At 43.9% G+C, this 27,361-nt stretch overlaps 1 protein-coding gene across 8 annotated transcripts in view; it reads left to right on the top strand.

Moving 5' to 3' along the window:
• Window positions 1-27,361, top strand: part of PRKG1 (protein kinase cGMP-dependent 1) — a 369,156-nt gene that overhangs the window by 83,615 nt on the left and 258,180 nt on the right. Inside the window, exon 1 of one of the 8 annotated variants that reach the window (XM_072340918.1) lies at window positions 6,772-6,853. The exons of the other annotated variants lie outside the window; for them this stretch is intronic. The gene's annotated coding sequence lies outside the window, so the exon portion shown is untranslated. Of the gene's footprint in view, window positions 1-6,771; window positions 6,854-27,361 lie in introns of those variants that run through there. 8 annotated transcript variants of the gene reach the window in all.

Here is a 27,361-nt window from a genome sequence, read left to right as displayed (position 1 = left end):
TGTCTGATTGTCTCATGCTAATCTGCTTTAATTTCCCTGAGTGTCTCTAGGACTCCAAGGGCTCTTGTGCTGGAAGTCCCAGCCCAGGAGATGCTGCCCATAGAGCTGCACGTTGTTTCTGGTGCTTGATGATTCTAAAGACTTCTGGTATTTCACTCCAAGTTCCAACACTCCCTCTTACTTACTCTTTCCAATGTCATGCCATGCTGAAATGTCTCGTTGATTTAATAAATGGCCTTAAGCACAAAAGAAAGCCCTGTTTGGATATTTGTGTTATCATTTCTCTATGCTTGAGTGAACACTTGCTTCAGTCCAAAGCTATGTGGTGACTGGCAAATAGACTGAGAAAAGTTATAGAAAAACAGTGCATGTTTATTTGTGATAATGTGAATGTTTTCTACAGTGTGCCGGTTCCTCGTCATGTGCTTGTGTGTAGGAAATTATATCTTTGTCTCTTATTAAAATAATTAAATGCAGTCTGCAAACGGGGATGCTGGGAGAGGCTACACATGCCGAGGCTTTTAATGTGGCTCAATGGCTGTAGGAGTGGTGCGCTGAAAACAAGTGGGTAAAAATGCAGTCTCTTCAGTATCTTATGCATTTCATGTCAGTAATTTAAAGAATTTGAAAACTCTGTTTTTCATTGGCAGAAAAAAATGATCTGATTTATTGAATCATTTTCATTTGCAGGTTATGAAATAGCTTGTTTGTTGAATCAAATACCAAGAGGCATCTTCAGTTCTGATAACCCAAGACGTCGACTCTGCTCAGACATTATTTTTGCTTACAGCCAGGAGAATAGAAGTTTGACAGGGAAATAATGTGCTTTAATGAAGTATTCATCGCTTCTCCCCATTTTTCATCATTAAAACATCCATTTCAATTTAGAAATGGACCTGAAAAGCCATGAAATCCACCATGCAGAACAGATGGTTTTCACTGCAGATGGAAAAAACTCAAGCTGTTCCTGAACAGCAGTCTATGTGTTTTAAGCAATTAGCTGCTTTTCTGGAGGTGTAATAGGTCAGCTCCTCACTGCTGTAGGAGGCAGAGGTTATTTGGCTGTAACGATTAACTTCACATTTTCTCTTGAAATCAGCTAAATGACGTTCATATTTCAGACACTGCGGTTAAATGTAAGGAAGATGTAGCTTTTCTGTAGGGCTTGGGGCTAAAAAGAACGTGTTGTTTTTGTGGTTTTGTCCAATTATCTTCTGAATGAATGAGAGAGATACTTGTATGTGGTTGGGGATGTGGAGGTTCTCTTTCATGTTCTTCTCTCCTGTGGAACCCAAGTGAGCACACGATGGGAAAACTTTCCTTTGAGATGTTATTGTCTAAGATATTCCTTCCAATCTGCGAAGGATTGTTTTCTTTTCCAGACTTCATTCTGATGCCATAGAGCTTCCTCATAACTTCCTAGGACATGTAGAGGAATTCTTACTGCTTTTCCTCAGGTGAGGTCTGGGGATGGACAGTGCCTCGAGTCAGCCTGATGCATCAGCATTGATTTTCCTGGGCCTGCATTGCCACGTCCAAGACCGGATCTGGCCCAAGATGTTTTGTGCAAGAACAAATCCTCACTGTGGTGCGAGAGGTACAGATCAGCTCCTAGCTTAGGCAGATTTAAGCAGCGGATGCTGTGGCCAGAGTGATTTAAAATGTTCCAGCTCCAGTTATTTTTGAATTGAAAACCTACGGAGGCACTTTCTGTTCCATGTTCATCAGCTTCCAGAAGATTAAATTTCTTTTTGTAGTATTGCAGACAGCGTGACCCCGCTGGATTGTAAAATCCTGATAGGGTGCAATATTTAACGCAGCAATGCCCCCGTTGTGGGCTGGGCATGGTTTTCGGTTTATAAATACTGGTGTTTGGTTCTCCCTTTGTTTCTGCAATATCTGTCATGCTTCAGCCTCGCTTGAGTTAGCAGATTCATGGCAGGAGCTAATAAAGAAAGTTGACTTGACATCTAACTCCTTCCATGGAGCTGAAGCAGCTCTCTCTGAAATTTAAAGCCATGTTTCATTTGCATCTTTAGGCAAGGCTGGCAACTGTTTAACCTATTAAAGCCAACTTTTGGAGTGCTTTATTAGACTTCTGCTTTTCCCAGCAGCACTCTTGCCTGCCAGACTCCAAAAGCAATGCTTAAAGGATATTTACATAGCTCTGCTGCCATGTCCTGCTGCAACGCCTCTGTGACACTCATGACAGCCACGGACAGGCTGAGGGGTGGTGGCTTCCATAGGTGGGAGCCACTCATGCTGCCCTGCTTGCCAAACAAGACCCAAAATGCTTCTTTCCATCTTTGCCTTTGGGGCTGAAATTGTAGGGGCAGAAGGAGGGATTTGATAGCGTTGTTTGGGGGAGATGAGTGACTGTTGCATCAGGACAAAGGGATGTTTCATTTCAACATTACACTTGGTACCAGTCTACAGTTTGATTAATAAAGCTGCAGGTGAAGAAAAGTGAGATCTGAGCATCCACGCTGAGCAGAGTGGGACAGCAGCACCACAGCACTGTTTTGCCCTCACCGTGTGCCTGCTGAGGCAGGACAGGTTCATCTGATCTGTGGATGTGAAGTGAGTTTTTCTTGAGCATTGATCTTTTCCAGTTAAAACAAAACATCTCATGCCAGTGGAAATTCTAGTTAAAATGTAAGAATAGGCTCTCTTTAATAGATTAACAAGTCAGCCTTTTCTGGAAGGGCAGAAGAGATTAGTCCTCAGGTCTGTTCCAGAGCTTTGGGAGCTATACTGAGTTAAAGGTAAAATCATTAAGGTGTTCTAACCACAACAGAAGATCTTACGGCAATATTGAGTATCCTAGAGAAGAAAATTGCAATTTTTGTTCTTTTCCCTGCTGTACACAGGCTGTTACAAGTATGATTTGTATCACAAATACAGAATGAATATTGGCTAGGTGTTGGATCAGACGTTTCCATTTCCATGCAAAAGCAATGTTTGCTGTGAAGCTGTTCTGCCTGTGAGCTTTGAACATTTTGCTACATTCCAGGACTGCACATTTCAGTTCCTGCAAGGAGCTGCCATCAGCCCTGACCTGAAAATACAGCCCTCCCATGTAGGAACAAATAAGTGCCTTCCTTACTCACTGCTGGAAAGCTTTAGACTTTCCTCTTTTCTCTCCTTCCCATTTTTAGAAGGTCAGTGTCATAAAGAGACAGGAATCTCACATCATTTCTGGACTTTTCTCATTATGTAGACAAACCAGTGGCCTTCATAACTGAAATATTACACTGGTATGTCAAACAGCCATTGTCAAGCTAATGAAACAAAAGGCGTCTGCCCCTCCTGACAGCTGTAACCTTGCAAGTTTTGATCAACAGATGTAGAGCCAACAGAGAAAACTCAAGCACTGACCTTCTCAACATTGCTCAAAGTTTCCTTATCTGTGCCAGCTATACGTAAACAGTATTTAAACAAATAATTGAACCAGGTGAACTTATTCATTTCACTTGCTGCTTCTTTGCACTTGCTTGCAGTATTTCCTCCTGTAAACCTGAAGTTTCCACATTTTTTTGTATAAATATGGCTAAGCCAATGAACAGCCAGGAATTCAGAGATCTCTGAACTTGCAAAAAAAAACCATATTTTCTGAAGTTTACAACTTATTTAATTATTCCCATATGCGCATGTTGTGAATGTAGAGTCTATATTTAACCACAGAGGCACCATGCTTTGCTTATGGTAGGACAGTCATTCTTCCCTTCTCTCCAGGCTTCTCGTTTGAAGCCCTGGAGGCCTGATTTACCTCTGTTTACCCCAAGATCACCATCCCAAACATCATCATTTAATGACTGGGTCCAGGTGTTCCATCTCAGGACATTCAATAACATTCTTGTGTACAAGAGAGAAGTGCAGAACTTCTTGTTTCAGTGGTTCATCTTGCAGATGGATCATGGTGGAGGGCATGAATCCTCAGGTGGGAGAGGACCAAGACCCATTTGATAATCCTGGAGATGACTGCTATATTTATTTGTAATTAAACACTTTGCCTTTCCTAGAAGATGTCTAGGCTTGTTGAGCACTTCATGTCTGAGGGGAACAGAAGCTGTGAACAGCTGTGAATAAGGAGATTTGAAGTAAGAGCTTGAAATGTAGGGAGTCTCCCTTGTTATAAGCACGCCTGTGTTACCCTGAAAATTAGTAGCAGAGCTATGAGCCTAATGCACACTGATACTGAGAGGCATCAGGTGAGAGGGCTTTTTCTTCTGCCAGCTGTGCACGGGGAGTCGTTTAGGCACGGAGAGTCCACTGAAGAGGAGGTAAAATAAAAGGTGATCCAGCTTTCTCAGTGAGTGAAGAAAGCCCCTTTACCAGAGTAGCCCCTCTGCAAGGCAAAGCTGTAGGGGAGCATTGCTGTTAATAACACCTTTCTAGTCAAGCAGGAGCTGTAGTCTCACTGCTTTCACTGCAGAAAAGCAGCAGAAACAAATACTTTCCTAATAAAGAGATTTGGGAAAGTCAAAATCCAGGCTGGAGCCCCACAGTTTCCCATCCCTTTTCCTGATACCTTCAGTGGAAGGTGCTGATTGAGGCACTTGGGCTGTGCCAGGCACGGCAATGAAGCCTTGCCCACATTTGTCTGGCATCAGGTGCTCTGAGCCATCATGTGTTGATTGCCCATAAAGAACTCATCCTCCTGTCTGAGGAGATAATTGGATTGCCTTCCCTCTCCTTGGCCCAGAGAGCAGGACTTGCAGTAACAATTTCCTCTGTGCTTTGAAACAGCTTGGAGCTTTCCTACATGAAAAAAAAATCAGAAGACAAACCGGAACCATTGATATAATGCTGCAGGCAGTCCCACAGCTCAGAACGCATTTCTGACCTTCTGGAAAGACTATGGACCTGGTATTTGGTCTCCTTTTCATTATGTTGCAGTCACTAATCCTGTGAACCTCCTCACTGGAGAATGAACAGGTCCTTTGGTGCTGTTGCTCATCCCTCCATTAAGGGAGCGCATGTTGGGATGGGAAGACAGGAGCCTGGCAGCAGTCCTCATGCTTCAAAGTGATCTTCAGAGATTACTCTTATTTTCAGCCTTTTCCTGCAAGGCAGAAGGGACCGACACACAAAATCCTGCCTTTTGCCCACTCTGGCACCACAGCACAGGCTCCAGGTTGGAGTACAAGGCTGAAAAACCTGAGGGTGCTTGGGGCTTGATGTCAGATACTCAGTTGGCACTCCTCTTTCATTCAAATACGTGGGTTTCTGCAAGAGCACGGTACTCTGGGCTGAGAGACATCAGCACTGTTGGATCCCCTCTGTCGTGAGACTAAATCCTATTCTTTGCCAGCTTCTTCTGAAAGATGGAGCAGTCCAATGCAAACAATAGCCTCACTGTTTAACGCCCACCACCTCACATTTTTAATGTGTCTAACTCCAAGACACTCACACAAGCCTCAGTTCCCCCCAGGAGATTTTCCTGCATGCTGGGTGTATGCAAGCCAATTTCTTCATTGAACTGTTTCCTCTATACTGTCTGAGTCTCTCTCATTTGCAGCCAAGCCTAAAGTGCAAACACTGAGCTGCTGTGAAAAAGGAATGAGCTATTTCCACCTTGACCAAAATTTAGGAATACAGGAAATCTTGCAAGAGTGCTTTTTCTCCTCGGATTTCCAGTCTGGCTTGTAGATCAAAGAAGCCTTGATACGCACTCGAACTCTTAGATGCTTATCTGTACGAAACTGAACCTTGAAGCCTGCTGAGATTTTCCAAACTCCAGTTCATAGGAAATAGTTATTCTTATAAGGAGGGAAAAATCCTCTAGAGTTTACTTGTAAGTGACTATTTTCCAAAAGAAATATTCCACAACGGAGAAAGCAGGGCATGAAGATGACTTTCACACTAATGACTTTCACACTTTTCTTCCTCGTAGTCTCTTTAACCCCACAGAGACCTCACAAGCCAATTACATGCATATTGTCCTTCCTCTAAAAGCCTTGTTAAAACCCAGGGTAATATAGAGCTGGGTTTTCAAATGAGGGTATGTAAGAACTAAGTGGAAATGATGCAGGGGAGGTAGAGAACAAAATGTACAAAGAATGCTGAAGCAGTCTTTCTGGATTGTTGTGTTCCCCTCTGTTTTTCCATGACTTACTGCACGCTGGTCTGTAGGTGTGAGGTCTAGCTATGCTGTTCCCTTGTGCATCAGGAGCTGCGTGCTGGGTTTAAGCCAAGGTTTGCAGTGCTGTCACGGCTTGAATTCAGTGCATTGGCCAGCACACATGTTAAGGTTTGCAACACAAATTGCAAGTCAGCTTCCTACATCGCCACTTGCCAGCACCTCTCCAGCTCAAGAACACAATTCTTATCTCAGTTTGAAGTCTGCCCAAGTGTAAGGTGCCGGAAGACTTTGCTTCCAGTCTTTGAATCCTTAGGGCACAGCAGGAAAACCATGTGCTGGCTGAGCGTGCATGTGGACCTCCTCAGACACAGCTTGACCTTGTTGCCATCTGTGCTTTTTTTCAGTTAAAGGGACAGCTTGAATGCCTGCTCAGCATCAGAGTATCAGTACTGGCAGAGCAGCTTTCCTCCTGACAGGTGACCACACCTGTGCTAGCTAATTGCAAGTAGAAGAGCAGTCTTTATGGACACAGCTCTCACCTTCTTTCATGCTGCAGTGGAATTAGGAAGTTACAGCTGGAACAATGGTTAAGCACCAGGGGAGGAGGCACAGCTAACCCAGGTGCAAGCAGTGCACCTGAATGACCAGGAGGGCTAGAGCCTGGATCCAATCCTCCTCACCCTCATTTAAGGGTTAGCAGCCAAGCAACTGGTTTTTGCCTGGATAGAGTTTGAATTTCTCTTGAGTTGTTGCCTGTTGTTGGTAAAGGTGAGTTAATTTTTATCCTTGTTATATGCTGTTGTTCTCTGGTGCCTGTATCCCATTTGAAGGCAGTGTCATTGCCTTCTTTTTGCCGTATGTATGCTATGTACTGCTTTCCTGCTCAGGAAAGCTGAACACTCATTGTGTCTGAAGCAGCTGGGTCACCAGCAGGTCGGAGCAAACTGCCCACTGGCTTGTGCTGCGGTTTGCTAAAGCAAAAGGCTCCTGCAGAGCAGCTGTGCTATGAAGAAGAGATGATAACCTAAAGATTGAGTTGTGCTGATGTTAGTAACTGTGTGGGAATGTGTGTGTGTGTGTGTGTGTACACATCACGTGTAATGGTGATGGCAGGGAATTGCATGTCATGTTCCTCAGAGCGGTTTGCGCCTGCTGTGGGAAGCAGTTGTTTGTGATGCAGATTGTCTTCCAATTGATTTTCAGCTAAATCAACTTCTGCAGGGAAGTATGTAATTCTAGCAGTTTAATACATACCTGGTGCTAAAGATTTTGAATTTGAGTATAACCCAGCAAAGCTGAGACCAGAGCCCCACAGATAAGACGTTTATCTTCTGACTAGCATGCATCAAAAGGGCCAATTCTGCCTGCCTTTCATTTGGGAGTTATTTGTGTGCATTTGTGACAATTTCTAGTAATCAGATGGCGATTAAAATGATTTTCTATTAATGTGTTGTAATTATTAAGAAATGCTTATTAGTGAGCTTTTAATCATGTGTGAGAATGTAGAAAAGCATTTCTTCTGGTGTAAAGGCTCAAGGTTTACAACGTATGACGCTGTTGCAATTTGCATGTAATCCAGTTTGAAGATGTATTAAAGAATTCATTATGGGTGGCAAAAAGAAAACACAAACATTTTCTAGTGATTAAAACAATTTTTTCCAGAGAATGAAGCATTTTTGTATGGAGTTGCAGGAAGGCAAGATAATAAAAATTAGAATTCCACAGCTTGCTTGAGTGCTAGCTGTTGTTTAGTGTAAGCAGCATTGAAGGGAACTGCTAGAGCTCAGCCAGCATTTAGCAGAGCCAGTTACCCAGACGTGCTCCCAGTGACAGTTACCAAAGCTCATCTGCACAGCGAGGCTCTCTGGCATCTTGTGGCCAGCAGCCAAAGCACCTTTAGGTCACTGTGACTTGAGAGCGTGATTCAGGCTGCACTGGCAGTGAGAGCAGCCTTCTAGGGGATGCTGAATGGGAACTTAGAGTGGAGATGCATTTGTGCTGCAAAGCACACGGGATTGGAGAACTTGGGTTGCATATACAGCATCACAGCTAATGCCATCTTATGGGCATGTTCCAACACTGTGCCCAGGCTGCAGGAGGCAGGTGTTGGGCTGAGCATCTCTGCAAGAGCTGTGGGGAAGGAGGTGCAGGTAGGGTGAGTGGGGATGCACTGAGAGGCAGCAGTGCCATCGTTGTTATAACTGTGGGCATGGCAGTGCTGGAGTGGCTTCAGTGTTACAGTATTTACTGGAAAGGAGCTGATTTCATGTGATTACTGAAGCTTTCCCAAAGGACTTCCGCATTGCTTTCTCTTTTGTTGAAGCTTACTTTAAGAGTACTTCATTAAATGCGCAGAGGACTAATTCAAAAACATTTTTTTCTTAAAATCTCAGTGAATTGCATGAGTTTCTATGGCATAACACTAAAATAGCCTTTTGCGAGCTGCCAGGCTGTACCCTATCACCCTAATTAGCAACTGTTTTGAAATTCCTCTTGAAAAACATACGTTGTGCGTGACCTGAGGCCTCAGCGTGCCCTTCTGTCTGCCCTGCTGTTGTTCATATCCATGCTGTAAATGTGGTTAGGATTCATTCGAGAGTTTGGACTTGAAAATGTTATGGTTTCAAGGATGTGGGCTTTGTAGCTCATGCTGTGCCTGCAGCCCTTCTGTCTGTGCAGGAGTGGGTGGTGTCTTGTAAGCGTGCACTTCTTTCTTGCAGATGCACCTGACCTCAGTCCCCAGGTTTGGCAGTCAGGGCAGCTGCAATGTTTTGCTCCATTAAATTAAGTTCATCCTACTGCTGCTGGCTCAGGTCCTGCATTTGTACAGGCTGTGCTGCAGGAATGTGGCCCTGCAGGCACTAATTACTAGGGATGGTGGTGAGCACAGTAATTATGTGAATGCTCTAAGAAACACTCAACATGGCTGTTTGCAGCCTGCAGGCTGGTGCTGTCTCCTATGCCCTGCAGATGAGATCTGCACGCTGCTGCAGAGCTGCAAAGGCGGAGTGTTGATGTGGAAACACATTGCGTGCATTCATTAAGAAGGAAATTACATTAAAATATCACCAAGCAAAATTTGTTTGGATTTGCAGGACTTAAAAGTTGCATTAGACATACAGGTGTTGTTGTAAGTAATTAAATTTTCTGGGGAGGTCATGGTCAGATACTAATTGGGTACTTAAATTTGATGGATGCAACTTGTGTTTATTCGTATGTTGATGTAAAACTCTCCTCTTTCTGAAGAGATGCTGTTTTCCTGTAGTGTAACACTGGTTGTTCTGCCCTAGCTGTGGAAGCACTAGTGCACAGGCATTAAAGCAATAAGAAGTAATTAGTATGCTTATGATATTACAAGAGGCAGTAGAAAAAACTGTCAAAACCTGTAGGGCTGTCTGTCTTCTTACACATGGTTTCAAGTCCTCATATTGTGCCTTACATTAGATACAGGGTAGAAGGATCAGAAACATATTGCAGAGCCATGTATCGGCTTTTTTTTTATATATATATATTCTTCAGGTAGTCTTAAAAAAGGATATTGCAAAGCAAATGCTAGGTTAATTGCCATACATTATTGCATTATGGTAGAGAAAAGAATTGTAACAAGCCCGGGAATTAAAGCCAACCATTTAGCTGGAGGAAGGTCTGATTTCTGTGATTCGTTGAGTTAATTTAATTCAGTGTAAAATTTTATTGGGCTTGTAAGAGGGCTAATATTCAGAAACTTTGGGGGATAAAGGAAGTCTGAGATGTTGCCAGTTTAAGCAATGCAGACAGTGATGTGTGCTGTGTGAGGGGAGCAGCCTGACAGCTTTTTATTGACGGTAAAAGCAGATAAGATCCAGCTGGTTCCTTTTTTTTTTTTTTTAGGAAAGGAAGTCAGGCCTGTCTCTTTGCCTCACTGATGACCTGTGGTACTTAAATACAGTAATGTGCACCTGTGCTCTGACTGTGGTTCCCTTGTGTTCTGGCTCACCTCCTCCTCCTTGTGCCTGTTCTGCAGGTGCCAGTGATGGAATACATTCTTGAAGTTGCCAATGGGATCTGCCCATTTGACACTGTAAATTGTTTGCAGTTGCGCAGTCACATGCCTAATACTTTAGTGGAAACAAATGGCTTGCAATGAAACTGCGTTGGTGTTGAAAGCCCTCAGCTGTGTCCACCTTAGGTTTGGATACCCTTGACTCTCCTTGCATCCTCAGTCCAGCTTCTCCATCTGTGTGTGCCAGGAAGGGCACCCCAAACTTCTTCAGAGCGTAGTAAAGCTATGGAATGCCTCATCCCTGGAGGTGCTCAAGGATGGGGCCATGGCTGCCTGACCTGGTGGGGGTAACCACAGCAGGGTGTTGGGAACCAGAATCACTCCATCCATGAGTATTCTGTGAAGCTGAAGTGCAGCAAGGAGGATCAGCTCAGTTCCTTACCAGCAATCAGACTAAAATGGTGTTGTGCTGCGTGGGGAACTCGCAGATATCTCTGCTTGAAGTCATCGCCCTCCTACGCCCCCTGCTCTTCCCCTCTCAGATAACATTGGTATGTTTGCATTTCATATGCTCTTGACTGTGTTAAAGCAATCTGAGCATCACTTGTGTCCTGATCTGCTTCACTCCTTGTCCTCGTGAAAGGAAGAAGGAAATGGCTTATTTTCCCAGCAGCATTTACTTCCTGCTGCAGTATTCCTGCATGTAACTTGCAAGGACTTGGCACTTTAACTCATTAGCTATTTCTGTTTCCCTTCCAGTGCATTACCTCTTTCTGATGTCCCACAGGACAATCAGGACTTAATTGTGTCAGAATCAGGGTGTGGTTGTGGCAAGGTCTGTAGGTGCATGTTGTGTTCCCATGAGAAATGCTCTCTTTGACTTCCTTAATTTCATTTGTGTGAATTTCATTTACCTGGTGTGGTGCTTATAATGCATGGGGATCTCCCATATGATTCTGCTTCCAAGTGCCTTTGGTTACGGGTGCTTTAGATGCACATAAAGCATCTATTAAAGCATCCACGTCCTTCCCAGCACTGTTTTTAACATTGACTACTTTGTGTTTAGAACCAGCTCACTCAGCCAGAGGTCACCTGGCTGCAGTGACCTGCGTTTTTCTGCTTGATTATATCATGAGGATGCTTTGACATGTGGGTAAACTACATTGCTATACTGGTTCTGCAGCATGTGCTGATCAACATCTCTGTAGGCTATTGAATTTTATTCATAAGGAAAATAATGGAGAAGTTCTGCTAGTCTGGGACCAGAACACAGGGGAGAAATCCAAGTCTATTGGCCTTGACTGTGCCAAAGTTTGACCAGAGAACATTGTGCTGTTGAAAAGTCATCCTGCTTGGATGGGCTTGAATGCTAATAAGCTAACAGTAAATGGCAAGATGCTTAAAGATAATGTTACTGCCTAGTAACAGTGAGTGCTGGGAGGGAAGAGGAAAAACAGCGGCATAGAAAACTGCACACCTGCTTTCAGCAGTGTGCGTTGTGTTGAGAATTTTTCACACTATGCGCATACACATGCTGAATGCTTGTTTTAGGGTGTTACATGCTGTTAGCTTCAATTTCCTTGTGCGTACAAACCTTAGTTTGGAAACAGCTGTTAAAGGGCATCTTCCCCTGCTGGTTTGTTTAACAGAAGAACCTAACCACTGCTAAGCAAAATAATAGTAATAATTCTGCAAGCAGCTTGTGCAATGAGGGGGAAATAGAAAAGCACAGAGATGGAGGAGAGAATCAGTCCCTTTCCAGTGGCAATATCCAGTTTTCTGCTGTTGGCCAGTGGGAGCAATGAACATGGATTTATAAAAAGGGATGTCTGTGTGGGAGCACATCTTCTGGGCTTACTTCACTGGCGTCTCAAACAAAAGAGTTAAAATAAGATTTACTCTTTCTGTCCTGCTCATCTATTTGTCCATCTTCATGTTGCCCAAAGACCAGTCATCACCATTTCATATCTTATTTCATTTCAGAATACAGTGAAATTAAAACAAATAAAGGCTTCTTTACAGGTGGAAGGGAAAGGAAAGTCCAGGAGGGCACATATTCCCTAGCCAATAATACAGGCAGGCAGGTAAAAGCAGACAAGGAGCAGGCTGAGGTACTTAACTTTTTGCCTCAGTCCTCACTAACAGCTAACACAGCCTTCGAGCAGATAGTTCAGAAGGTGGAAGCTGAGGGAGTGATGTCCCTCCCGCTGTAAGTGAGGATCAGGCTCTCAACCACCTGAGGAACCTGAATGTCTATAAGTCTGTGGGTCCTGATGAGATGCATTCCAGAAACTGGTTGCAAGGTCATACCAGAGAGTGGTGGTCAATGGTTCAATCTCCAGATGGAGATCAGTGATGAGTGGTGTCCCTCAAGGGTGAGTAAAGGAATTGATGTTCTTTAACATCTTCATTGATGACACTGACGGTGGAATTGAGTGCACCCTCAGAAAATCTGTAGATGGCACTGAGCTGTGAGGTACAGCTGACACACCTGAAGGACAGGATGCCATTCAGAGAAACCTAGTTGGGTTTAAGCAGTGGGCCTGTAAGAACATCATGATGTTCAGCAAATTCAAGTGCCAAGTCTTGCACCCGGCTCATGACAACCCCCACTATCAGTACGAGCTGGGGGATGTGATCATACAGTACAGCCCTACCAAAAAGGACTGGGGGGTACTGGTGGATGGCAAGCTAGACATGAGCCAGCACTGTGCCCATACAGCCCATAAAGCCAACTGTGTCCTGGGCTGCATCCAAAGCAGCATGTGCAGCAGGGAGAAGGAGGTGCTCCTGTCCCTCTGCTCTGTGACACCTCATCTGGATCACTGCATCCACACGTTGAGTCTTCAGTGCAAGAGAGACATGGACCTGTTGGAGTGTAACCAGAAGAGAGCCACCAAAATGATCTAAGGGATGCAACACTTCTCCTATGAGGGCAGGCTGAGAAAGCTGTGGCTGTGCAGCCTGGAGAAGAGAAGGTTCTGGGGTGATCTGATAGCACTGTGTCAGTATCTAAAGGGGATGTACAGTAAAGGGGGCAGACTCTTTAGGAGGGTCTGTGTGATAGAACAAGGGGAAATGGCTTCAGACTAACAGAGGGGGAATTTAGGTTGGATATGAGGAAGAAATACAGTAATGATGGTGAAGCACTTGCACAGGTTGCACAGAGATGTGGTGGTGCCCTATCCATGAAGTCACTATAGGTCAGGCTGGATGAGATCTGACACCTGATGGAGCTGTAGGGGTCCTTGTTCGCTGCAGGAGAGCTGGACTAGGTAACATTTACTGGTCCCTTCCAACTCAGAAGATTCTATGAAAAAATTTCAAACAAGTTGAATTCTTTGCCAAAAAATAGAAGCTCAGCAGAGATTTTTTTGAGGCACTGTAGACTTAAACTTTGTATATACATTGTATGCAGTTTTTCCAAAGAGTTGAAGTTAAGATTGAAGTGTTCTGTTCCAAGACAAAGATGAAATGCATTGATCTTCTCGATAAATAGAATGAGTTTTAAGATGCAGTGTCAAGCTCCATACCTTTGTGCAGAGGCGTCAGGTTCTGATAGTGCCCAGCAGAAAGCTCTGCCAGTTGCTGTGAGAGTTATCCAGCCCAGGGAGTAACCTTGGGTGTCATTCACCTGGAGGGTGAATAGCTACTCCATTTCAACCTACGTGTTGTTTTTTTTCTAAGCATTGCTCTACAAGGAGCCTCAGCTGAAGTTTGAGCTAAAGAATATGACCAGTGTATATATAGTGTGTCTTCAGTGCTCTTAGTTGTGCTGAAGCTCATTCCTTCTTGCCGCATTGCTGCAGGGATGGAACTGACTCTCCTATATCATGGAACGTTTATGCACAGCAAGTGGGAGAAGGAAAGCTCATCTAGAAGACTTGACTTTCTCTTGTCCAGGAATTTTGATCTGCTCCAGTCTCACTGCAGTTGATATGTTTTGTTCACAGATAGAATTTGGTGCAGTGCATGGGGCTGTTTGTACATGGGGTTATCCACCCACAGTCCTTACCTCACACTGGACCTAGGCTTTCTGCTGCAAGTCACATCCTTTTCTGGAGAGTATCAACCTTTTGTAGCACCTGCAGGCAACAAACACTTCAGCTCATTGCTGTGTGAAAATTAGGGATGATTGAAGGGAAACGAAGTTAGAAAGGAGAAACTACTTCAATATGCAGGTGCTATCTGTGTGTAGTAAGGTATGTGCATGCGTTCAGACAGTCCTTTGTAGAAATCCCTGCTCATTTCTCTCAAGGGAAGCCTGTGGATCAGCAGCCCCCATGCACATGCATCCAGAGGGGCAGGTGAGTAGTAGGGCTTGGTTGGGGGTGTTCTCTGCCACCTGCATTGAGTATATCTGTTCACTAAGGAAATGGAATGAAGCAAAGTGGCTGTAGGAAGGCATCAAGATAAACAGCGCATCCTCGGAGAGAAAGAAATCAAATCCCCAACCCGTACAGTCATCAAGCATTTGCACAGACATGCATCACTTGAACAGTTCTGTGGGTCTGCATTATGCTGAGCTGTAGCGCAGTGCTGTGTGTTTGAGGGAGATTAAAAAAGAAAAAAATTAAGCTCCTTTATATCAAAGAAGTGAAGTGTTTAGTCCCAGGAAATCCAGAGAAAGCCTTCAGAAACGTTGATCTCATTTTGGCAGTGAGATTTTTGGGTTTGGAGTGCAAACAATAGCTTTGTTGTTACTTAAAAAAAACCCCAAACAACAACCAAACAAAAACCCACCAGGCAAAGGTTGATTTTTATAATGGGAAGTAGTAATCATTTTCGCAGCTTTGTGCATAGCGTCGTGTGGTGTTTTTAGAAGAAACAATACAAAAGCAATATCTTCTTGGGATTGGTGACCTTGCAGGCAAAGCCCTTTCTGTGACTTGTGGATGATTAATGGAGCGTGTGTTTGTACCAGCTCTGTGTGGAGGGCAGGGTGTCTGTTCTGCTTTACAGTATTCCTTCAGCCCATTTAAATACTGTACTGTGAGAAGCATGATTTTGGAAAGGATGACTGTAGCAGCTAGAAGAATTCATTTGCTTAAGCCATGGATGGGGTGCCATCTTTTCTGTCAGCTGATGGTATAAACATCACATCTCCATGGGTCTTCGGGACTTTCTGCTTGTGGGCGGCATCTTACTGTAGAACCATAGAATCATTAAGATTGGAAAAGACCTCTAAGATCATCAAGTCTAACTGTCAACCCATTTGCACCATGTCCACCGAGGCATGTCCCTCAGTGCCACATCTTAATGTTTCTTGAGCACCTCTTGGGACAGCAACTCTACTGCCTCCCTTGGCAGCCCGTTCCAATAACTCACTGCTTTTCCTGAGACCTTTTTCCCAGTATCTAACCTGAACCTCCTCTGGCACAAGCCAAGATCATCATCATCTCTCTTCCTGAGAGTAAAGGCCAACCCCTACCTCACTGTAATGTGTTTTCGGATAGTTGTAGAGAGTGATAAGGTCAACCCTGAGCCACTTCTTCATCAGACTGAGCCACCTCAGCTCCATCAGACCTTCCCCATAAGACTTGCACTCCACACCCTTCACAGCTTCTCTGGACACTCTCCAGGGCCCCCATGTCCTTCTTGTACTGAGGGGCCCAGCACTGAACACAGCACTGAGGTACAGCCTCATCATGGCTGAGTACAGAGAGATGGTCATTTCCTTGCTCCTTCTAGCTGTGCTGTTTCTGATACAGGCCAAGATGCCATTGGCCTTCTTGGTTACCTGGGCACACTGCTGGCTCATGTTCAGTGACTGCTGCACATCTTGGACGATCCAGGAGCCTATTGCCCACCAGTGTTCTTGAAACCATCTGCATTTCCAGTTCAGGGTGGGTTTACAGCTGGAGGTGTCTCAGCTTTTATGGTGCATGAGGAAGATGAGCCTACAGAGGATGAATATCAAGGTACATTAATTTTCCCCAGGTTGTAGGGAAAAATGAGTTTCCTCTGCAGGTTTTCCAGGCTAGCAGAGAGGGGAGCAGTGAAGCTGATGTTTCAGAGCAAAGACAAATATTGTTTTCTGGTGCTCCTCATAGCATTCTCATGTGGCTCTATTTCCTACCTTTTCTTTTTTGTTTACTGTCTGCTCTCTAATTTCTCCCCAGGACTTGCTATCACCTTCTAGTCCTATCTACTTTATCCTTGTAATTCAAGAGAATCAATGAGAGCGGGCTTTGCTGTCCTTCCTGTCAAAAAGAGGGGCTATTGCAGACATTTCCTCACAGTACTCAATCTGCATAAATTCACCTACGTTTCATTCATCTTTGCTTTGTTTTCGGTAACAGTCACATGCTGTTGTGCCCACACGTGAGGAAGTTGCTGTCATCTTGGCATGTCTATCCTGCTGCTGCCGAGCTGTTTGCTCTTCTCCTGGTCCTGGAACATAAGGCAGTGAGATAGCTAACACAGTGCACTTCATTAGCAGCTGCTATTTGTTGAGCCCTCCTAAGCTGTCCTCCAATGATTTTTCTGCTGTTTTATTCTTGTTAGCAAAAAAGCACACAGTGAAAATCTTCTACTCCTCTAGTTGCCACTGGTTTGTCTCCATTTGGGTTGATTTGCTAGGGAAGTGGGCAGGTTTTAAAAAATCACCATTAAAGCAGAATGTGGTTTGTTTTCAACCATGAAGTTGTGGTAGCATGTGCCATCACCCTGAGGCAGAGTTTGCATAGGTGCTGCAGGAGTCCTCCTGATAACTTGGGCATCCTTGTTATTTACTAGGGTCTCACAGTACATTTCTTGTGCCTAAGGATGCCCTTCTGGCTGTAAACTTCTTGTTGTGATGTCTGCCTCTTGTGGCACATTCCCATTCCCTACCAACTTGGATGGTCAAAATATCCGATCTTCTTCCTTCTCATCTTCCGCCATCTGCTGTGGCTACAGAGACATACCAAGAGGCTGCATGCATCTGGGTGCAGGAATTCAACAAAAAGCAAACTATAGAAAATAAATGCTTGTTGTATATTGTGCAGCATCTGTTTTCTGTACCCAAATCCACAGCTTTTACTCGAACTGCCTCCCTAACTGCTTCCCTTTCTTGAGTAGCCCCAAGCATGTGGGTAGTGAGAGTGACAGAAATCTATCATTGTGTCACTCCTAATTGCCCCCTTGGCACGGCAGCTCATGTCTGGCAGCAGGCAGCCTGCTTTGAGCCTTCAGCATAGATGTTTATCGCAGCAAACAGACTTGAGTGCTGAGGGAAGGCTCTTGGTGCCAGGGTTTGCATGCTGCTTTTCTTGATGCCTCCACTTCCCTTCTATAGCTTACTTCTATACTCAGTGTTTAAATTTATTTATTTAAAGTATAGTCTTATAAACTTCAAGTATCTCAGTGCTCGTGTTGCACATATATATTTTTTCAAGAAGCAGGCTAAAGAAGAATTTGGTTATGATGGTCGTAGAAATAAATGACAGGCTGGTTAAAAATGAATCAGAGAATCAGAGAATGGCCTGGGTTGAACAGGACCACGACGATCATCTAGTTCCAACCCCCTGCTATGTGCAGGGTCAGCAACCAGCATTCCAGGCTGCCCAGAGCCACATCCAGCCTGGCCTTGAATGCCTGCAGGGATGGGGCATCCACAGCCTCCTTGGGCAACCTGTTCAGTGCGTCACCACCCTCTGGGTGAAAAACTTCCTCCTAATATCTAACCTAAGCCTCCTCTGTCTCAGTTTAAAACCATTCCAAATGGTTTAGAACAAATAGTATTGTTGAGTCATATGTAACCTATAATGAGTATTTCCTCATCAGGAATTGGGAACATATTTATTAATGTGCTGAATCAGCTGCCTCTGCAGTATACTTTTGAGTAGCATTTTGACTACAGATTTGTATGAAGTCATGTATACTCCCTTTCTGTTCCAATGTTATAAATAATTTCATCTTTTTGAGTTGACCGTGATGTGAAATTACTGTAGTTATTTATGCATTAAGTGCTCAATGCAACCATATAGTTATTTGATCCTTTTGCCAAAGGAAAACATTCCTCGTGTGTAATCATCTGGAGATGGGAGCATATGGTACTTTCTATTCATTTCAGAGAAATAGATCATCCTCTTATTTCTCCAGGAGCTTTTGTCACAGGTGCTGTGTTGCCTGGAAAAAAAAACAAACCCAGTTGGCTCAGATCCTTTTATTTCACAGAGCTGATTTCCTGAAGTATTGGTGCACGGATTTCTCTTCTTTTCATCCATCCCCTTGAAAATCTCTGGTAGCTAAACCTCTGTCGTCTTCTCTGTTTGCCTGCAAGTGAGTAACACCACTTTCTTTTTTTGACTGTCTGGGTTTCTCTCCCTGCACTTGTAGACAAAGAACAAAGGAAAAACAAACAAACAAACACCCAGAACTCTATCCAGCAAATAGCTACAATACATCAATTGTTGCAAGATTAAAAACCTCTCTGTATCTACAAATAATAACCAGAAGAGATGTTACTGTAGGATCCTTTCCTATCTGTAGGAAGGTTCCCAGCAAGTTTTCTAATGTAACAAATGATTTTGGTTTTATTTAATTTTTCCCCATTTTTAAATCAGGAAATACATTTTCCTTCTTAGCAAATTCAGTGTCATAACAGTTCAAAGACATGAAGAGTACTGTGCATGGCCACAGCTTGTGATGGGTGCCAGGCTTTAATTCACGTGACCTGAGGCGACAGATTCAAGTGAGCGTCTCTTTTTGGTAAAGGCTTGCTGAGTAATGCATGGTTTGGATGCAATTAATAGATAATGAAAGCTGTAAAAAGCTCTTCTAGTAAATAGATTGCAACAAACACTTGAGGATCACAGATGCCCATCTTGCTTTTAACTAAGCAAAGTTGTGAAACTCTATGTGTTTCCAGTGCTGGCTCTCTAATTGCATTAGTGGAATGAACAGTCTTTTTCTATGAGCATAAACTGGATGAAATACTAACAATTAATTAGAAGGCTGGAAAATAGTAGCTGGAGACCACAGTGCAAGCTGATCCAGTTTGTGTCCCAAGGGAAGAAGGTTCCCATACAGCTTGTAGTTGGCTGCTGGTGGCTGGGAGTGCTGCTTGTGTCCACTTCTGCCCTGCTGCCCTGTTCTTCTCCCTTGTGTTTTCATCCTCCTCAGCTACATGCCCCTTCTCCCAAGGGGATCAGTGTGTTGCAGAGGTGTAGGTCAATGTTTGTGCCCTGAGGCTGTTGATGGCTGGTGACCATCCAGATGTTCTGTTCAGTTTTTGAGTCCCTGTGGCCACTTCGGCCATGATAGTTCACATGTCATAAGTCACGCTCCCAACATGCATCCTGAGCCCTTAGAGCTGCTGGTGGGGCTGTTTTCCATGCAGATGCATGAGGCTGCTTGGTGTAAACAGCAAGGGCTGAAAGCTATCTGAGAGCTCTTGGTCTTGGAGAGGGCTTGTTTGTTTGTTTGCTTTTTTTCCCCACTCAGTTTTCACACAGAGTAAATGGAAAGCATCACCAGAAAGTGCTCTGACACTTGTGATTAAAACACAGCATAAATTTACAGTGGATGGCTGCAGCCCTTTGAATATTATCCCGTGATCATAAAGGATCAATACTCCTTTATGAGTTAAAAATAAAAGGCACGCAATACAAACATGACGGCAATGTCTGTATGTTTCTATGGATGGACTTTTGGTGAAATCTATTTCCAAACTCCAAGCAGGTATTTCATTCCTACCATTGCGGGCAGCAGGGAGCCCATGTTTTGACTGTACTCCCCGTGCTGTTCCTCAGACAGCTTTGCTTTCCCTCTCTGCTGTAGACTATTTGCTGTGTTTTGGTAAGCGAGTGAGAATCACTGCCTCGGTGGGGCATTGCTTAGCTGTGAAACCTCCATGTTTGTCCCTGTGTATCTCATGAGAGCATCAGCCTTGCAAATAACGAGTATATGGTTTGCACAAGAAGATAGCGTGCTTTAATTATCTTTGCAATGGGGAAAGTGCAAGGGATTCAAGCTCAGTTTCTCTCGTTTTGCTGTTGTTGAAACATTCTGTGTATAGAGGGGAGAGACCATCAGATCTGGGGTGCTTTGCCTTGGCTCTTCTTCCGTAGCATAGTATAACCAGGAGTGAATCTCAAACATCTGTTATAGCTTCAGCATGCTATTAAACATTCTGTGTTTTAAATAGCATCTATTGAAATGATCAAATTAAAGCACTTTTTCTTCCTTGAAAAAAGCACACTGACTTTATCATTAAAGTAAAAGCTGCTAATTTGTTTTCCTGACAGAAAATTAAAACTTTCAGGTTTTTGGTTTTTTTTTCTTTTGATCTGGAATTCAATTTCTCTAAGAATTTTGTTTCAGCTAATTACTTTTTTTTTTCCCTACTCAACTCTACATGAAGATCTGGGTATGCCTTTCTATTAGAATGCTGTCCTTGGGGGGAGACTTTGATTTGGGGATTTAGCTGGGCTGCATCTAACCATGTTTTGGGTAAGGGAAGCAACAGAAAAAGTCTGGACACCAGTGGGATGCCAAGGGCCTGGTCCCCTCCCCTTTTGCTTTCCTCATCATAGAATCATCAGCATAGAATCATAGAGTGGCCTGGGTTGAAAAGGACCACAATGGTCATCCAGTTCCAACCCCCTGCTGTGTGCAGGGTCACCAACCAGCAGCCCAGGCTGCCCAGAGCCACATCCAGCCTGGCCTTGAATGCCTGCAGGGATGGGGCATCCACAGCCTCCTTGGGCAACCTGTTCAGTGCTTCACCACCCTCAGTGTGAAAAACTTCTTTCTAAGATCCAGCCTAAACCTCCCCTGTCTCAGTTTAAACGACCCCCCCCCCCCCCCCCCCTTGTCCTGTCATTGTTTGTTAGCAGCATTCATTAAACCATCGTTTTTCAGAAGCAGCACGATGATGCAAATGAATGGGTCTAAAAGCTCCCTTCAAACAGTGTCTGAAAGGGAGGGCTGGTGGAGCCTGGAGCTGGAACATGGGAGCTGCAGTTTGGTAGAACTTTTGTAATGTATTTTTGAATGCAGTGTAAAAGTTTCTGAAGGAAACTCATTCAGGCTTCTAGATCAACCCTGACAGTGTGAATAACTGATGTAGCTGGTTTTTCAGACAGGAAATGAGAGCATTACTGTGGAACGGTGGGTACGTGTGACTGAGGAAGAGAGTGTTTCTCTTGCTGGTTGTGTGAATAACAGACACCAATGCTCGGTTTTACTTTGTTTTTCATGGCTGGATCTCAGCAATCAATTCTTCTGAGGTGCTTTGTAGCTGGGCTGTATGAGGTTCGATACATCTGAATATTCTGTGCACCAAGAGAGAAAAACATGAATTATTGATAGCTCTTTGTAACCATAAGTACACCTTTTCATCTCTGTTCTGCATTGCTAGTGCTCTTCCAAGTGACTTGCTGCAATTACTTGTTTTGATTCAGCAACTTTTGCCCCTGCTTGCATCTAGCAGGTAATCCAGATGGTAAAGGAGCAGGGATTGGCATCTCCCCCTACTGAGCCCAAGAAAACAAGACGTTTTCAACGTTGAGTCCAATAAATGTTAAAGCTGTGGTAAATCTAAGCACACCAAATTTTTAATAATACACAACGATGGAGCAAGAAACCCAGATGTCCTTTTCCCATTAATTCTTCTTCAACAAAACAGTTCTTTAGGTTGCTCAGAGCTGGCGTTTGATGGAGCGTTACAGGGCGGATGGCTGTTGCTGGTTTACCATTGCCATCTGCACAAAGCAGAAAGAAAACACAAATGTCTGCTTCTGCAGAAGAGGGTTTTTTCACTTTTTCCTTTCACTTTTTCTTCACTATCTTTAATTATTAATTGTAAGTTGCTATTTTTTATTTTTTTTTCCCCAGAAGCTGAAACACTGTTGGCTTATAGTTATGCTTTTCCCCCTTTGTTTTGCTGTTCAGCAGCCTTCACTGCTTCCACCCATTACTGTTAAGCGGCTTTGAAACATGGCTTTCCCACCTCTGTTCATAAAGGCAGGTCATTTTGCTTGATTAGGAAGGTGGCTGTGATTTACTTTAACAGCCTATAATTCTATGGGCACAAGCCAGCTGTTCTTCTAACATCACTCTTTCTGGATATTCTATAGCATTTTATTTTTTTATTTCAATCGGGCATAAAATACAAATATTCTCATCTCGGTGTTTTCTTAAATCATTTGAGGATTGCTTGGAGGGCATTTGTCCTCACAAACAAATAATCCAACAGACTTTCAACCCAAATCTGTTTCTCAGCCATCATTTTGAACCGTTTTGTTTTGCTGTGCATCCCCAAGCCGCTCACTTAACCTTAATCCCCCTCATTCCTTCTCATCTAGCAGTCTTCACTCAAGCACTTGACATAAAAGCAGGGATTACAGCTTGGTAGGTAGTAACACATAGCAACTGTTTCCAGATTGCATGATACCACAAAGGCACTGCTGTTAATTTTAGTCCAAGTATGTTCCTTGTTAAACACACAATTTTTTTCTGGTAAGGAGCATAGAAATTGTTAGTTTATTGCAAAACGAGTATCTTAAATCACTTTTTGAAGGTGAAGAAGCTGCAGAGGATAATCTTGTGCTGGTTCTGCCTCTGCTTGGAGACCACCAGTGATGACATGGCTCTGCTTTGCTCTGCTGTGATTGAGGTTACAGTCAAGAGCAGAACTGAAAATGAGATGTCAGCTCCTACTGTGGCACATCCTCAGTTGGTCAAATGCAGAGAGGTGTTTTCAATCCCACTGGGTCCTGAAAGTACGCTAAAATGAGTAGCTTCTGGGGGCATCCTTATGGGAATAATGCACAAAAGCGTTTAACTGATGCTTTACCTTGGCCAGTGCAGCTGATGGAAAGGGCTGCATAACACCTCTGCGCATTTTGCTTTAGTGAGTTTCTCTCGTTGTCGATTGCAACTCAGTGTCTGAAGTGAGCTCAGAATGTGATGACAGCTTCCTTTTCAGAAACAAAGGATAAATGAAGAGACGTTCTTACTAGTACAGCCAGGTGCATTCAGTTCTCCAGGGCAAACAATTAATACCCATGACTTGCATGTGCAAGGACCAGCGTGCTCGTGCTTACTGGTTGGTGCAGGAGCTCTGAAGGCCTTTGCTGCATGTCTTTACTTGGGCATTTCCACCTTCATACACCTAATAAGAAATCAGATCATTTTTTCTTCCTGCATTTTTGGTAGTTGTCAATGCAAATGGCGTATCTCTTCTGCTGGAACAGTGTTTTGTTTCTTGGCCATGAGAATGCTTAATGTTCCCAATGAGGACTGATGTGCTCTGAGTTTATGCCACGGAGACATCTATCTGCATCAGGTCCTGCTGACTTAAACTGTAAACAGTCTGCCAGTTTTTTCAGTATCTGTGGTGATAAGGTGTGTTTCTGACTGCGGACTGCCAGCTGTGCTCAGGAAGGCTTTCTGCAGCCTCCTGGGGAGCCTGAAGGAAGACCTGATGGTGTTATTGCAAAAGAAATGAAGCACGCTTCAGAAATGCCCCTTGGTCTTATTTGTTTTTGTTATTAAGCTTATTTAGGTAGATACATAACAAAGTTTGTACAAGATGGTTGCTAAAAAAAGCCTTGCCTGCTGGAAGGCTTTCACAGTTATGTGAGTGTTTCAGTGTAGGTGGAAGGAGGTCTGGACTTAAATATATCATTAGTTAAGGAAGAAAAATGATTATTTCTGGCCAGAGGTATGCAGCAGGCTTGTTATTTTGAGCTGTCTTCCTTTTGAGGAGCTAATGATGCTATTTTTAGTTGCTTTCCAAGTAAATGCAATGATCAGTTTGGTTGGAAATGGATTTGTGATGTTTTGTTTTTCTAGCTGGTCTGGGGCAGGAAAGCATCAGTGTTAGTAGCAGAGTTGGTGAGCATAGAGTCTCTGCCTGCATTTTCCTAGGTATGGTGTGAGTATCTTGTATACAAGGGGACATCATGCACACGTTTCCTTCCTTTATTTCCCCCTCCACAAGAGCCTGCATGGTGCTTGAATGCACTTGGCATTTGTTGTGAAGAAGTTGTTGTGCTTCCTACATGACTTGCAGGACCGGTGTGCAGGGACAGGAGGTTGTGAGTCCAGCTTGGGCTCTGCAGAGCTGTGGATGCTGTAGAGCTGTAAGGGGTTGGTTTATTGGCTTTACAAGTTATGGTGAACTCTTACACATGAGAATAGCAGAAGGAACCTCAAGGCAGTGGTTAGAGGGAATTGTTGCATGAAGTCTTTGGGTCACTTTGCAGCCTAGAATATGTTGTCCTAGCAAGAAAAAAAATAGCATTTTTCAATATTGTTTTCCCAACGTTCAAGATCACAAAAATCCTCCCCCCTTTTATTTTCTTTGAGAAATAATAACACCATGTGAGAAGCATTTTATGTGAAGGCAGACTTGAAGGCAAAGTTCTGTTCCACAAAGTAGTCATTTTTTAACTCTTCTGCTTTGTTTGTGTTCAGCTCCATCAGACAGTGAAGCTTCAGATTCAGAAAGGCAGTTCTTTCCTTCTCCTTTATGCTTAGTAACAAGCGGGGCACTTTTGCTAAGTTTAAATGGACATGGCATCTCTGGTTAAGCTTGCAACTAACATGTATTGGCAGCCGGTATGGATTGCCCTGTGATTGTGATGGTTGACTCTTTGGTGTACTGGGAAGGCTTTTGGTGTGGTGTGGCCATGAGAGAAGGAGGTGAAGCTCTTTGGTTTGGTGGAACAGGTCTTTATTTAACATGTGCTGATTCAAAATATGCTGGGGAATGTTTGATGGTAGAGCCTTACTCTCTTAAATAGCCTTGAAGTCTTCAATAAACCAATAAGATGACCAAGTAATCAGGTCTTAAAAATAAACTTAGCTCTTCTGGATCTGCTTTGCAGTGCTGTGTTTGGGGCTAATTCAGTTGTTCAGCCCTCTGGCTATGACAAGCACATTACTCCTGTGTGTGGATACCTAGGAGCCCAGGCAAATGTCTGTATGCCGTCTGCAACTTCAGTTACATGGGTTTTAATTAGCAGTGCTGCTTGGGAAGGGCTTTCTTCCTACGTGCATCTTAAGAAGGAAGCTGAGCAAGTTTCAGTGTTCATGGAAGACTTTCTTCCACTTCCTTGGGCACCTGTTGCTGAAGAAGGCATTCCTACAGACAGTGACTGCCTCTGGTGACAGCACTTAGTCCAGACAAGCTCAAATGAGTAGGAAATGCTGAACAGCTTCAGCAATTGCCAGCTCCAGACCAGCCAAGAAATGTGAGTTAGCACCATCTATATTTCAGGAAGCACCAAGGGACCCTTAATGAGGCATTAAACTCTTCCCTCATCCCACAAACAGCTCTTCCCAGCAGTGCTGCCGGTGCCCAGCTGTCAAGGGGCAAACCCAAAGGGACACTGCCAGTTTGCTGATTTACTGGTGCTGTGCCCTGCAGAACATGGGCTGCTCGGAAGGCAGCAGCTCCTTTCCCCTGTGGGATGGATTGTGTTTGTTGCATCTTTGCTGCCAATGCTCTCTGCAAGAAAACCTAATATCCATCTGTCCAGGTTATTTGTTACATTACCACCATGTACCGTAGGAAACTAATTTTCAGCATAAAAAGCCCTGGGGCTTGAACCTGGAGGATTTCAAGCACTGCGTCAAGTTACATTAGACTCATTAGTAATGTGGAATTTCTGTTTGCTTCTCCTCCTTTGCTTCTTTGGAACAGCGCTTGATGTGAAAGGCAGGCCTGCTTGCTCTTGCTGGCATCGATAGTACCTCAGTGTCTTTATGGTAATGTCCAGGCTTCCCGCTGCCTATTTATCTAAAATCTGATAGCGAAGTAAGGAGGAGAGATTTCTCATTTCTTACTCGAGAAGGTGGGTTTGAATATCTTCAGTTCCCAAACCTTCACACGGCTGATTTAATGCCTTGCCAGCACTGCTGGAGGATATCAGAAGAGATATAAGGAAATAATGCATTTTTAATGGAACTTTTGCTCTGGGAGATACATTGCGAGTGTCAACGTGCTCTTCTCCTTTTCTGTTACTCCTTGCCTCCATAAGAATTCTGTATTTTTGGGGGCTGGGACAGGACAGATTTGGTATTCCTCCTATCAGACTTGCAGTGCGGAGGCATTTATCACAGCCCAGTGCAATCCTGGGGGTGCTTGGCACTCTCCACGTGGTGAAATCATCATGGAGGAAATTCAAGGCTTCATAGACTTGCTCCTTTAGAAGTTGTGCTATCAAAGGTAATCATCGTCTGTTATTTGCGTGGTCCCTCTCGCTCGATCCCTTTGCTTCCTTGCTGAGGTCTCATTGCTGAGTGCAGAGAACATCAAAGCCAGGGACTGACACTTGCTAACCAGACCCAACAGTATTGCAGGCGAGGTTTTCTCCAAATTTGAGTTTTCTTTTCCTTCTTCAAAGAGCAAATGGATGCCCTCAGTCATAGTTAATCTCATTGTAGATTGGAACAAAGAAAGAGTACTTTTAATGCCTTTTGATAAAGTCTGAAGTGTTTGCTTCCTCTGGCTGGCTGAGAGTTGAGCATTGCAGTGGAGCAGTGGCATGAAACAGGTGAAAACTCTAGATGAAATAGCAAAATTGGTGTATGTCTTCATGGTGAAGATATTTCACTTTCTGTATTCTACCTGATCTGCAAATAGAAGTCTTTTGCATTTGGAGTTGCTTCCAACAGCATTATGGAAGTTCTGGAAGAAACCTTGCAGGCCGCAAGTGCTTCCAGGAACTTTTGCATAGTACTGCAGTACTGTTCTCAAGGTTCACTTTGATTAAATGCCTGGTTTTCCCACGTAGGGGACTGCCCTGCCCCCTCATTCACACTTGGTTTGTGTGAATTAATCACCAGTTTTGTTGCGCTAAGATAATGAGGCTGTAGCTTGAAGTCAAGGATGGGATAATTATGGCAATGTTTTGCCATTAAGATATGCCAATGTACAATTGCCCAACACCACCTCCAGGAAAAAAGGACGTGGAGGGGCAGATGAAAGCTCCTTCATGAACTGCTGGGAAAAGCACAGAGCAAAATGAACATTTGTGGGTTGTGAAGTTATGGCAGGCATTCCAAATGTTTATCTAAGTGCTAGGTAATCTACAGAAAGCTTGTGAAGGCTGAGATTATCCACTGGGAGCCCAGGAAGGTAGGCACAGCTGCCTGATGAGCTGGTGGAGGAAATTAAAGGGAGAAGCCTAGAGATCAGACAAGGGAATGGGTGGCTGGGATGAGGCAGAGCTTCTAGGTGGGGATCTGGAGGACTGAAGAAGTAGATATCTAGTACTCAGAATGAAGGATTTCTATGAAGTGCTTCTTTCAATACAGTTGATGAGTTTAGCTTCTGAAATGCTTTTCTGCAGAGG

The sequence above is a fragment of the Excalfactoria chinensis genome, chromosome 6 (genome assembly GCF_039878825.1).
Source record: "Excalfactoria chinensis isolate bCotChi1 chromosome 6, bCotChi1.hap2, whole genome shotgun sequence".
Classification (NCBI taxonomy): domain Eukaryota; kingdom Metazoa; phylum Chordata; class Aves; order Galliformes; family Phasianidae; genus Excalfactoria; species Excalfactoria chinensis.
The sequence above is the reverse complement of the archived record's forward strand: the minus strand, read 5'-3'. Positions and strand labels throughout refer to the sequence as shown.